Genomic DNA, 12,802 nt, shown 5'->3' with positions numbered 1-12,802 from the left:
GGTGCTAGAGATAGAGGTGATGGAGGTGGCGGTAATGGGGGTGGAGATGGAGGTGGTAATGATGTTGGAAGTGGAGGAGGCAGAGGTGGTGGAGGTGATGCAGTGATGACAGAGGCAGAGGCTCTGGGAATCATGAAGCTGGGGCTAAGGATGCAGGTAGGTGCAGCCCACCCTTCCCTGTGGGGCCTTGCCTGGGGAACACAGCCTGGGAGTCTCCTGGCTGCCTCCCTTTCCTGGTGAGGACAGGGAAGGCTGTGGACTTCAGAGGCTGCAGAAATTAGGAAGGATGTTTGGGGACTGAGGGTCTTGGCCAGAGGCTCAGTGGGCTCTGCAGTCTCTGTCTCCTGGGGTCAGGCCTGACCTCACTTTCTAGCTGTTGAGCCTCGGGACAGGGTTCTGGCTCACCTCTGACCTCTACCGAGGCTGGTGTGGCTGTCACATGGACGGCCCATTGGTGATAGGGCAGGAACTGAGGGAACAGTGCATGGATATGTAGGAGCAGCTCCTAAGAGAGGTGGCCAGGGACAAAGCTCCTGGGGTGTGCATGCTGCATCCCTCCTTGCTGTGCCCACACTTGTGGGTTGGACTTCCTGCCTGAGGCTGCTGGACAGATATCTGAGGCACTGCAGCCAGGGGCTGGCACTTCCTGCAGCCAGTCCAAAGCAAGGTCACGTCTCAGCAGAGACAGGCCAACCAGTGCCCATCACAACTAGCTGTGGGGAATCCTGAGGACCAGGCCAGACCCAGGAGGGAGCCTGGAGTGGCCCTGGAGAGGGCAACACACTGTGTCCTGGGGCAAGCCTCTGCAAAGCCATGGGGCCTCAGGCACTGAGAGCTGGTGGCAGGCAGAGGGCAGAGCCGCCCAGGCTGGGAGGGCAGAGGGCCCAGTCCCTCCCTTAACCATGGTGGGCACTGGAGTCAGATACAATTACTCACTCAGTGTATCATAATTACTGCAAATAGCCCATTAAAGAGAAATTATCATCAGTATGATATTAGCAGACAGCGGGGGGAAATGAAGAAAGAAAAGTGCTTATTCTCCCATTGTCCCCTTAATGGGGGACAAGAGATGAAGAGGCAATGGAGCAGCCTTGGCTGACCTGCCACTGCCTTGAGCTAGGCTGAGTGGGGAAGCCCAGGAGGAGGGGCCTCAGGCCCCAAACCTGCTCCAAGAAGCCACTTATTCCCTTTCTTCCCTCCCACCCCCACCCCATTCAGGATCCTGGAGGATACCCAGAAGCCCTCGAATCCCAGGAACCTGGCTATCTTCTGGACACAGCTGCCTGATCATGGACTATGACCAGAGTCTACTCCCACAGGGCAACAAAATGTGGAGAGCAGGGAACTACAGCAGATGGGGAGGGAAGGTCACACAGTGCTCGGGGATCAATGTGCCTGTCTTTGGAAAGCAGAGGGGACAGCGAGCCAAGGACCCCTGAATGGAGTCACCAGGCCCCTCCCTGTACCCTTTCCCAGCCACATAGGACCCTGGGGGAAGGACCTGGGACCAGGCTCACTGGAAGGGGGGTGGCTCAGTGACAGCTCAAACCAAGCCACACCGCTTTGCCCCTCCTTTAGCAAGGACACCAGCAGTGTCTAACCAGGAAGAGGCTAGAGGAGCATCCTCCAAGATGCTCCATGACCACAGAGCAAAGACCAGCCACTGGCCACGATGGATTCCCACGAAGTTACTGACCATTCTTGGTGCCCTGTGGGGAGGCCCATTCCAGATAAGACCACCATGCTGGCTACCAAGACAGGCAGGCAAAAACAAAACAAAACAAAAATCCCACCATGATGTGGATCAACTAGCCAGGGACAAGGTGCCTGAGGAATGAGTGTACAATATGACAGCAGCACCAGTAACAACTTGCAGCTGTCCTGTGAGGGCCAGGCACTGGGACATGGGTCAACTTGTTTAATCCTCACACTGCACCTGAAAAGTGAATGCCATATTATGACAGAGGCACAAAAGGTCACATCAACCTTGCAAAGTCAACAGCAAGGAGTGACAGAGCTGGGATTCAGCCTGGCGGGGTGGCCCCAGAAGTCATATCACACTCATGGACAAGAATGGGATGGAAGAGACAGAGAGATAGAGATGAGAGAGAGAGAGAGAGGGAGGAAGAGAGAGAGATCACATAATCAAAGAATAAGAGAAAGCTCAGTGGAAAAATTTACCCACTATCCAGATTAGAAGATAAAACAACAAATAGAAAGATAGAAAATAGGAAAGAAATACTAGAAAAAATATGGGATTTACCAGGAGATCCAACTTCCAGAAGGTCCATAGAAAGAGTATAAAAAAGACTTAAAAAAAAGAAAAAGAAAAATAGTGTGAGATTATCAAAGAACTAAACCCAGACCATTGTCTAGAACTGCAAGACTGAGTGTCTAGCCAGAAAGTCACATCCAAGCCCAACGTGATGATGAGGAAAAACCTTGCATGTCATTGTGGAATGTTAGGGCACCAATGCTAAGGAATTGAGGGGGAAAAAAACAAACAGAAAAAACAACCTTATAGAGAGAAAAACACTATTAAATTGCACAAATCTCCAAACACTCACCTCCTGAGACCTGTCCTCAGGGATTATCTAGAGGATTGTCCCCCAAAAGAGGAGTCAACCAGGAAAGAGAAGGAATGGCAATATAAGTGAGGCAGGAAGGGTGTCCTAGAGAGCCTGGACAGCTTTCGCCAAGAAGTGTTCCAAGAGGGCCAGGGACTTAGCTCAGTGGTTCCCTGCCTGCCTCGCAAGCACAAGGTCCTGAGTTTGATCCCTGGTACCAAAAAAAGAAAAAAGGACTTCAGAGATTACAGGTTTCTATGTGGAAACCATATGAAGAGATTAATTTTTAGAAAGATGAGAGCATTTGGGAAAAATTTGTGATAGACACATAGACAAACAAAGTAAAACTAGGAGGCAATTATTAACTCCAGGAAAAACAAAGAAGCTGCCTGGGGAAGAACATTTAATTATAGTATGTCTTTTTGTTCAAGCAAGAATAATATTTACAAAGTTACAATAATGTAAATGGAGTTTTTAAAGTAAAAATATTGAGGGCCAGGGATTTAGCTCAGTGGTTTTGCTGCCTGCTGCGCAAGCACAAGGACCCAAGTTCAATCCCCGGTACCAAAAAAAAAAAAAGAAAGAAACTCTGAAAGTAAAAATATTGAACTTAGTGAAGATGTTGGGAAGGGAAGAGGAAATGTGTAATGGAGGGAAATCTTGAAATATTTATCCATATATAAATCATTACATATGTCTAAAACAAATAAATCAAGAAATAGTAATATAAGCCTTGTCTGTGGAGATTTGGAGGTAAATACAGGAAGAAACAACATAAAGAGTTAAAAACAGGTCTCTTGCTGAAAGCAGGTCTGGGAGTGGGGACAGGAGGCTGATGGATTTTCAGTCTTTTAGGACTTTTTTGTTTTTTAGTACTGGGGATTGAACCCAGGACCTTCATGTTGATGCACATTTCCAGCCTATTTATTTATTATTTCTATTTATTGAAATAGAGTCTCCTTTGCAGAGTCCCAGATTAGGCTCCTCCAGCCTCAGCCTCCCCGAGTGCTGGAGTTAGAGACATGCACCACACCTGACTGATATTTCTTTCTTTTTTTAAAAAATAAATGTGCATATGTCACTTTGAGAAAATAAAATTGAATGTGGCTGAAGTCAAAGCCAACTGCTATAGCATATGAATAAAAAGAACTTCCAGGAGGCTATGGAAGAGCCAAACAGCCTGCAGTGCAGGCTCAGCAGACCCTGGAACCCGAAGGGACCGTATGTGTGTATCTAGGTCCAGCTCTAGGACCCTGGTGGGCATAGACCAGAGAACAGGCCAGTGGGAGGGATCATCAGACCCTGCTGAGCGGCCACACAGTGTGCCAGGCCCCAACCTGGGTCCAACTGGGAGGCAGTTTTACCCCCCCCCCCCCGCCCAGATCAGAGAAGAGGGATAGAAGGCTTCAAGGGGCCGGGTGAGGACTAGGACAAGACATGAAAGTAAGGCCCCCTTGAGATGATAGTGTTAAGTGAAATAAATCAGACACACAAGCTTACATATCTCATGGTTCCTCTTAAATGAGAAACCTAAAGTATAAATAAAGAGCAAAATAAAGGATAGATAATCGGAAGTAGGGAGATAAATCTTTCTCAAAGAGGAAGGGGATCAAGAGATAAAGGGAGGAGGAGGAGAGGAAAAGGGGATAAGAAAAGGAACGCAGGTGTGTATGTGCATAAACCAACTCCCCAGGAGGGATGTAAACACGATGAACTACACATATTTACTAACAAAAATAAATAAAATAATGTTAGTTGTGATGAATAATAACAAAAGAGAGAAGGGTTGTCTTAGGACCCCTGAGCAGCCCAAGCTTACCTGGGGGGACCTCCAAGTCCTGTGACTAGACAGATGCCTCTGGCCATGCATGGAGGGCAGCTTGGGTGGTGGGGGCTTGCACTGTGAGTCCATCCCTCTGTCTTCTTTCCTTTTAACAAATATTTATTTATTTATGTATGTATTTATGTGTGTGTGCGTGTGTGTGTGTATTAGGCCTCTTCTTTTTTTTATCCACAAATATTTATTGATCGCCTCGTCAGCACCAGGCTCTTTCTCTTTCTTTTTTTTTTTTTTGGTACCGGGGATCGAACTTGGGACCTTGTGCTTGTGAGGCAGGCACCGGAACCACTGAGCTACATCCCCAGCCCCAGACCAGGCTCTTTCTTAATGGGCTGGGGAAACTATTGGTGAAAACATGCAGCGCCCCCCTCCTACGGCCAGTACCTGGCAATCTGGTCCTCCTGGCAGTCCGATGTCGGCAGAGGTCAGGAGAGACAAATGGGGTCAACAAACGCACAAGATGGCGACCAGAGCCAAGCAGGAAATGGGTGCAGCCAAGGGAAGGGTGCTGTAGAGGCCTGTGTGGTGACTAGGTTTCTTGGGAATGAGAGTGTAAGATCTGAGGGAGTAAGAGAGGTGCTGGGGGAGAGATGAGGTTGAGAAAGTCCTGGTGTATGAACTGTTCCCTTACTCCACCTTTAGGGTTCCCCTCTACTTCTTTTTTTTTTTTTTTTTTGTGGCACCAGGGATTGAACTCAGGACCTTGGCTTGCTAGGCAGGTGCAGTGCCACTGAGCTAAATCCCCAGCTCCCCTGTACTTCTGACAGCACCCAGCCTTCTATCCATCTAGCCATCTTTATTACTGTTTCCTGTTACTGTAACAAAATAGCTGAGACAGGCTACTTTTAAAGAGATTTATTTAGCTGAGGATTTTGGAGGCTGAAAGTCTAAACAGCATAGAACCAGCTGTCTTAGTTACTTTCCTTATTGCTTGGACAAAATACCTGGAACTCACAACTTAAAGGAGGAGAGGTTTATTTTGACTCACATTTCAGTCCATAGTCACCTGGCTCCAAGACAGGATGGCATAGCACAGGGGCATGGTAAAGAGCTGCTCATATCATGACAGACAAGAAGCAAACAGAACAAAGGAAGAAAAGGGAAGGAAAACATACACTTCCAGGCCATGCCACAATGACCCACCTTTCCAACAGGCCCCACCTCCTAATAGCACCCTTAGCCATAAACTGATCACTAGACTAATCTGCTGATGAGTATAGCACCCCCATGACCCAGTGACCTCTCAAAAGTCCAGTCCATGATAACGTAAGGCTTTAAGAGGACATCTAGATGTAAAACATAAAACAGCTCTGGCAAGGTTTCCATGACTGATGGCAGAGCGCGTGTGAGAGAAAGGACTACATCTCAAAACAGACCAGAGGGCCAGGGATTTAGCTCAGTGGTTTCACCACCTGCTGTGCAAGTGCAAGGACCCAAGTTCGATCTCCAGTACCAAAAAAAAAAAAAAAACAGACCAGAGAAGCGGGGCAGAGGGGGCAACTTTATAGCAACCCTCTTCTGAGACCTAACTCAGGGATACCTTCCAAGGCCTACCCCAGTGGCCTAAGGCTCTCCCATCAGGAACCATCTCCTAAAGGACCCACCCCCATACACGTTGTCACATGCAGAGCAGACTTCCAAAACATGGACCCTTGGGAGCCAATCAAACCAAATCCAAACCACAGCACCATCTACCCACCCATCCACAAATCTATTCATCTACACATCCTTCCACACATCCATCCATCCACATGTCCATCCACACATATACCCATCCACCTTTCCACCCACCCAACCATCCATCCACATGTCCACTTATCCATCCATACTTCCATCCATCAACCCATCCATCTATCCATCCACTCATCCATCCATCTGCTCCCCCATCACCAGCCATCCCTAATCCTTCCATCAGTTACCACCTTTCCACCTATCCTTCCATCTTCCTACTCACCTACCTGGTCTTCTGTCTATTCACCTAGCTAGCCTACTTACTGTGTCTTCTGCATACTATAGCTGGCCAGCCCTGATCCACAGGCTGCTATGGCTACGGCACAGGGGCCTTCACTGTGGTTGTAGGAGACTTGGGTTTGGACCTGACCCCTAGGTACGGATTGTGGATTGCTTGCCCAGGGCTCCTCCTAAAGACAAAAAATTTAGCTGGTGTATTGGCAGCACCATGCCATTCCCTACCCCCCACCCTGGTACTGAGAATTGAACTCGGGACCTTGTGCTTGCAAGGCAGGCGCAGCACCACAGAGCTAAATCCCCGGCCCTAGCACCATGCTGTCTTTTGTAGTCTCACCTGGATTGACTCCTTATCTCTCCTCTACTTGTCTTCCAGGATTCAAGCCCTTAGTCCCAGCTCCTGGGTGGAAACTAGGAATAACTCATTCATTCTTGTTGTTGTTTTGGTTTTTTGAGACAGGGTCTTGTTATATTGTTCAGGCTGGACTCAAACTCATGGTGATCCTCCTGCCTCAGCCTCCCAAGTGTAGGATTGCAGGCATGCACCACCACACCCACTCATTCATTATTCCTCCTTCCTAGGAACTTTCCACAGTGGCTGAGGAGTTAAAACCTGCACGTCCTAGTCTTCCTCCCAACTAAATGAGGCCATTTGACTGAGTTCTGGTCATGAGACATAGATGAAAAGATCACAAAACAATTTCCCACACTTTGTTTAAAAGATAGCAAGATCTCTTTGCTCTTTTCTTTAATTACTTTCTCATTCTTCCTTCCTAGCATGTAGATGCAATGGCTGTAACTGAAGAAGTATTTTGTGGGTTTTTTCGGTACGGGAATCAAACTCAGGACCTTGTGTTTGCCAGGCAGGCACGGCACCACTGAGCTACATTCCCACCCCTTAAAACAGGTATTTTGGACCTACAGAGTATAGGTCAAGATAGAAAGAGTCATCGCTTCTCGGCCTTTTAGCTAAGATCAAGTGAAGATAGAAAGAGTCTAAATCCTCTTGTTGCTTCTTGTCACCATGGACTGCTGCCCCTCTGCCACTCTGCTTTGGAGCCAGTTGATTATGGACTGAAATCTCTACTAACTGTAAGCCCAATAACCCTTTCCCCCTTTAACTTTGGGTGTCAGGTGTTTTATCTCAGCAACAAGAGAAAAAGTAACTAACACAGAAATTTGGTACCAGAGAAGTGGGGTCGTTGCTGTGACATTACCTGGCCAGGTGGCTCCAGAGCCTTTGGAACTGGCTTGTGGGAAGGGAGGAGTAGAAGAAGCAGAGCTCGATGCCTTAGGCTGTTCTGTATGGGAGATTCTGGCCAGAACTCAGAAGACCAGAAAGCTGGCAAAGACCAGGCTCAGGTTTCTGCTGAGAAGAAGGACTCCGTTGGCTGCTGGACTCCAGATGGTGTGTGTTATGGCTTGGCAGAAAGGTTGTCCGCATTTTACTCAGGTCCAGAGACTTTGCTTGAGACTGAGATTAAGGGTGGTGGACTAATTAATCTTAATCTTGAAGAAAACATTTCAAGGCAGTCTAATGTTAAGGCCATGGCATGGCTACTGTTGGGGGCTTTTAGCCAGATCTATGTTGAGAATCAAGAGCAAAGAGTCCACCAGAATGATTTTAAATATTTTGAGTTTGGCCGGAAAGGAAGTTCTTGTAAAGCTGGGGACTGCAAAGATAGAGCAGAGGAGATCTTGATAGCTGAGAAGGAACAAAAGAATAGAAAAGATGGCTTGTGGGCATCATAAGAACCAGCAGAACTCCACTCTTGGCAGCCTTCAAATTGCAAAAGAGAAAGTCTTTGCTTTGAGAAGAAAGCCCCAGAGGGCCATGTTCAAGAATGGTGGCAGCCTAGAGAATTTGTTCCTAGAGACTGAGCTCAGAGTGCTCAGTGATCCAGGCACTGGACCCCTACGGCCAAGACAGAAGGAAGTGTGGCTACTGCTCCAGCTGGCAGCAAACGTGGGTGTTCACCACATGGTGCTGATTTTACCTGCATGCAAAAATGCAAGAGTTGTGGGGTCAAGAAGGCTTCCACCCAGATTTCAGGAGAAAGTGTGGGAGGCCAGGCAGTGTGCCCCTGAGAGGGCAGTGTGTGAAGCCGAAGGTGCAGCGCAGACCCCAGAAGTTTGAGGCAGCCAGGACCATGGATCATCGGAGGAAAACTGCAAGGGGGGAGCAGAGCTGCCCCAAGAGAGAAGCTATGGGAGCTACAACCACGGACAGTGCTATAGGAGCACAGCCACCCAAGCTCTTGGAGTTCGCTACTTAACACAGATTGCCGGGATGGATGCTGGAGGTGGAACTGTGGGACTTAATGTTTGCTCTGCTGGATTTTGGACTTGCTTTGGTCCCATTCCTTTGTATCCCCATTTGTAACTTTTGGGATGGAAATGTCTATCTTGTGCCACTGAAGGTTGGAAGTGTTTCACTTTAATTTGTACAGGGGCTGGCAGCTAAGAGTTTGCCTTGAATCTCAGAGACTTTGGACTTAGACTTTTCAGCAATGCTGAAACTGTCAGGACTTTGGCAACTCTTAGAGACGGACTAAACGCCTTTTGCACAAAGGGATGTGCATGAGTCTTGGGGGGGGGGCAAGTGTGGAATGTTATAGTTGTGTTTAGATGTCCCCCCAAAGCCTCATTCGAATGAGGTGGGCAATTTGGGGATGGCTGAATCTAGAGTGTGTGATTCATAGGGCAATGCTGGGCCCAAGAGCACTAGGATTAAGGGCATGAGTGCTATCCACCCTAAGTAGTCAGAATAAGATAAAAAGGGCAGAGGGCCCGGGATTTAGCTCAATGGTTTCACTGCCTGCTGCGCAAGCGCAAAGACCCAAGTTCAATCCCCGGTACCAAAAAAAAAAAGGGCAGGAAGAAACAGTTAAACTCTCATTGCTTTTGCTGCCACCATGAACTGTTGCCCTCCTGCCATCCTGCTTGGGAGCCAGCCAATTATGAACTAAAACCTCTACAAACCATAACCCAAATAACCCTTTCCCCTTAAAAAAAGAAAAGGAAAGAAAAAGAGTCTAAATCCCAGAGCACTTTAAAGCAACTGATACAGTTGCCCTGGACTATCAACCTGTGGACTTTTTTTTTTTTGGTACTGGGGATCGAACTCAGGACCTTGTACTTGCGAGGCAGGCACAGTGCCACTGAGCTAAATCCTGAGTCCAACCTGTGATTTTTTTTTTTTTTTTTGGTACCAAGGATTGAACTCGGGTACTTGCGCTTGCGTAGCAGGCATTGAAACCACTGAGCTAAATCCCCGGCCCCCAACCTGTGGACTTTTAATAGTCAAGAATGAATTGTTGGGGCAGGGATTTAGCTCAGTAGTGCCACCGTCTGCCTCCCAAGGGCAAGGTTCTGAGTTCGATCCCTGGTACCAAAAAAAAAAAAAAAGAATGAATTGTCCATTTTGTTCCACTTTTTAGGTCTCCATTACCTGTGCTTACATTGCTTCTCTTTGAGTTGTTAGGGTTTACAATTAAACTATTGGGCAACTCAGGCCAAAAGTTCTAAATATGGGTAAAGGCAGGATTCCCAGCACATTCAAGGTGGAGAAATAACCTCCTCTTGCCCTTTCTTATTGTCTTCCAGAAAGTGGGGGCCAGGGGCAGGGAGGAGGAGTAGGGACCCTTCCTGTCCCCATTTTCTGCTCCTCTGACGCTAGCAGCCTGTGGTCAGCAGCTCGGCCAAACCCCAGATTTTTCCCTAAAAGTCTTTCCAGGTAACAATGGTCAATGTCCTTTTATTTGTTAGATGTAATGCATTTTAAATGTTATTTAATTTAATGCAGGGTACAGATTTGACTGCTAAAAGTGTCAGACAGTGGGGTCTGAGAACATGTCTGGGTTTTTCTTTTTTTTTGGTACCAGGGATCGAACTCCAGTCTTTGTGCTTGCACAGCAGGTGGCAAAACCACTGAGCTAAATCCCCGGCCCTGGGCTTTTCTTTTTTCTTTTTCTTTTTGGCTTTTGAGACAGGGTCTTGCTATGTAGTTCAGGCTGACCTTAAGCTCACTATGTAGCCCAGGCTGGCCTTGAACTCATGGTGATCCTCCTGCTTCTACCTCCCAAGTGCTGGGATCACAGGTGTACACCACCATGCCCAGCATGTCTGGGCTTTTCACTGGGTGCTAAATGGCACACTTTGCTAGATCCTAATCTCTACATAGTCCTAAGTCCCCTGTCTGAGGCTCTAGAGGTTTTCAAGTCAGACTAACTCTGGTCCCCAAATGGCAGAAAGTGCTAAGGGGTTGGGGTTCACCCACAAAATGAACCCTGGTTCTAAAGACTGGACAGAGCTGGGTTTTACTTGATGGACAGGGCAGTGCCAGTGGCCAGGTAGCATGGGGGACAATCCCAGGTTGGACGTGGCAGTGATGGGAGAAGGAACGGAGAGGTGGATGCATGGTTTGTGGAGGGGGTGCATCTTACTATTTCAGATCAGCTGAGGTTGTGCTGCTGTCCCCCAGGACAGGCTTTGTGGGTCCTCACGCGGAGCTGCAAGTTCCCTGCAGGTGATGGCTCCAGTTTCCTGGGCCCTCCAAGAACCCTATAAACATAGCCAAGATGTCTGTGGCCATGGATTGGGGTCAACATTATATGCCCACACGATACTATCCTCTTCCAGGAAGCCTTCCAGACTGACAAATGGCTTACAGAAGAGAGCCTTCTTTGGTCTTCATGAGGACCCCCGTGCAGATGGGGATGGGTGGAAACAGTTCAAAATCTTTTTACTGATGAGGTGTTGGAGCCCAGGGAGGTGAGCGCCGTGCAACTGGGCGTAGAACTGGGACTGAGCTCAGCCTGACTCAAGCCCAGTGAGAGGCCCTGAATGTCCAGGTGGATGGGATTGCGGCAGGCTCAGGGGAGGGAGGAGTTGTTCACTTTACCCAACCGGGGCAGAGCCCCCTGGGCCTAGCCCCACCTACCCCAAACTTGTGATCCACCTCCCCTGTGATGTGGGCCCCGCCCACTCCAGAGAAGAAGCTCCCGTTGAGGGGGTAATCAGGCCTTTCTTAGTTGCACTGGAAAGTGAAGCCCAAAGGCCACACCTGGGCTTCCTGAGCTCTCCGGGGTGATGCTGGATAGGGTGCCCAAGCACTTACAGAAGACCCTGCTTGGCTGTCAGCCCTCCTGCCTCAGGCTCTCCTCCAACCTGGGGATCAGAGGATGAGGGACAGGCACTGGTCACCATGGGCAGCGGAGGCTCTGAGGCCTCAGCCTGACAGACACCTTGGACACAGGTCCCATCACCTACCCCCAGGCCACGAAAGAGGAAACTGAGGCTGAATGGACACAGGTATCACCCTACCACAGGTTGGCTTTTCCCTCACACTCCACCCCCAGAACTAAGGGCTAAGATGCTGGCAGGTCAGGAGCCTTGGGAGGAACAAAAGAGTGGAGGACTAAGCCCGATAGGTGTGCGTGCCACGCCCCTGCAACACCCGTGGCCCATTTAGTGCCCAGGGGAGGGAGGAAGTGAGGAATCCGAGGAGCCAAGGAGGTGAGTTCGGACAGGTCCCGCTGCACAGCTGAGAAGCTGAGGGCTCCCGGCTCACAGAGACTGCAGGTCTCTCAACCCAGCCGGCCACCTCCTCACCTCCCCGCACAAGGGCAGGCACCTCAGTCCAAGAGAGCAGGGTCTCTTCTGACCCTCACTGGGCCCCCACTCCCCATTTTTCCCGGCCCCATCTCCCTCCCGCCACTCTATTCCCTGGCCCTCTCTGTGAGGGCTGCCCACAGGCCCCTTCACCTGCGCTGCCCAGACACCCTCTCCTTCCCTCCATGCTCTGCCCTGATCCTCCCTCCCACCTCCCCTTCCAGTCCTGACTCCCTCCCCCTCCCCCACGCTGCCCTGAACTGTCCTCCCTCCCCAATCTCCTTTCCCTTTCCTGGTCTTCCGGTCGCCCTCTGGCCCTCTGTGTTACTCCAGCTCCTACTTACTCATTCCCAGGACTGAGCCTTGTGTTCCCTCTCCAGCTCCGCCCCCGCAGGGTGCAGGATCACACCCGCAGCCCTGGAGTAACAGGTCCCAGTGCTGCTGCCGCTGCTGCAGCTCAGCTCCACGAGTCCTGGGGCAACCCAGCCAGCGTGTCTCACACTGCCACACACACCCAGACGCGTGTCTGAAGTGACACCACTTGACACCGCACAATCAGGCCCCCACCTGGCAAAGCACAGCCCTGCTCCAACTGCAGCAAGTAGGCCGAGACCCAGCCCAGGCTTGGCAGAGGGGGGTGGAGGGTGTGGTGGAGGGCAAAAGCTTTGGCTCTCTCCTGACCACCCAGTTCTTTATCCACCCCTCCCCCTCACCTCTGCTGTCTAGGACTGTAGGTCTCTGAGGGCAGCTGGGGCTCACTGTGCTATGGCCCCAGGCAGTGGACAGGAGCTGGGGGTGGCACTGGCCAGGGGGG

Source organism: Heterocephalus glaber, unplaced genomic scaffold (assembly GCF_053883595.1).
Source record: "Heterocephalus glaber isolate CG9 unplaced genomic scaffold, H.glaber_assembly_v1.0 deba00000281, whole genome shotgun sequence".
Classification (NCBI taxonomy): Eukaryota; Metazoa; Chordata; class Mammalia; order Rodentia; family Bathyergidae; genus Heterocephalus; species Heterocephalus glaber.
Note: the sequence above shows the minus strand (reverse complement) of the source record.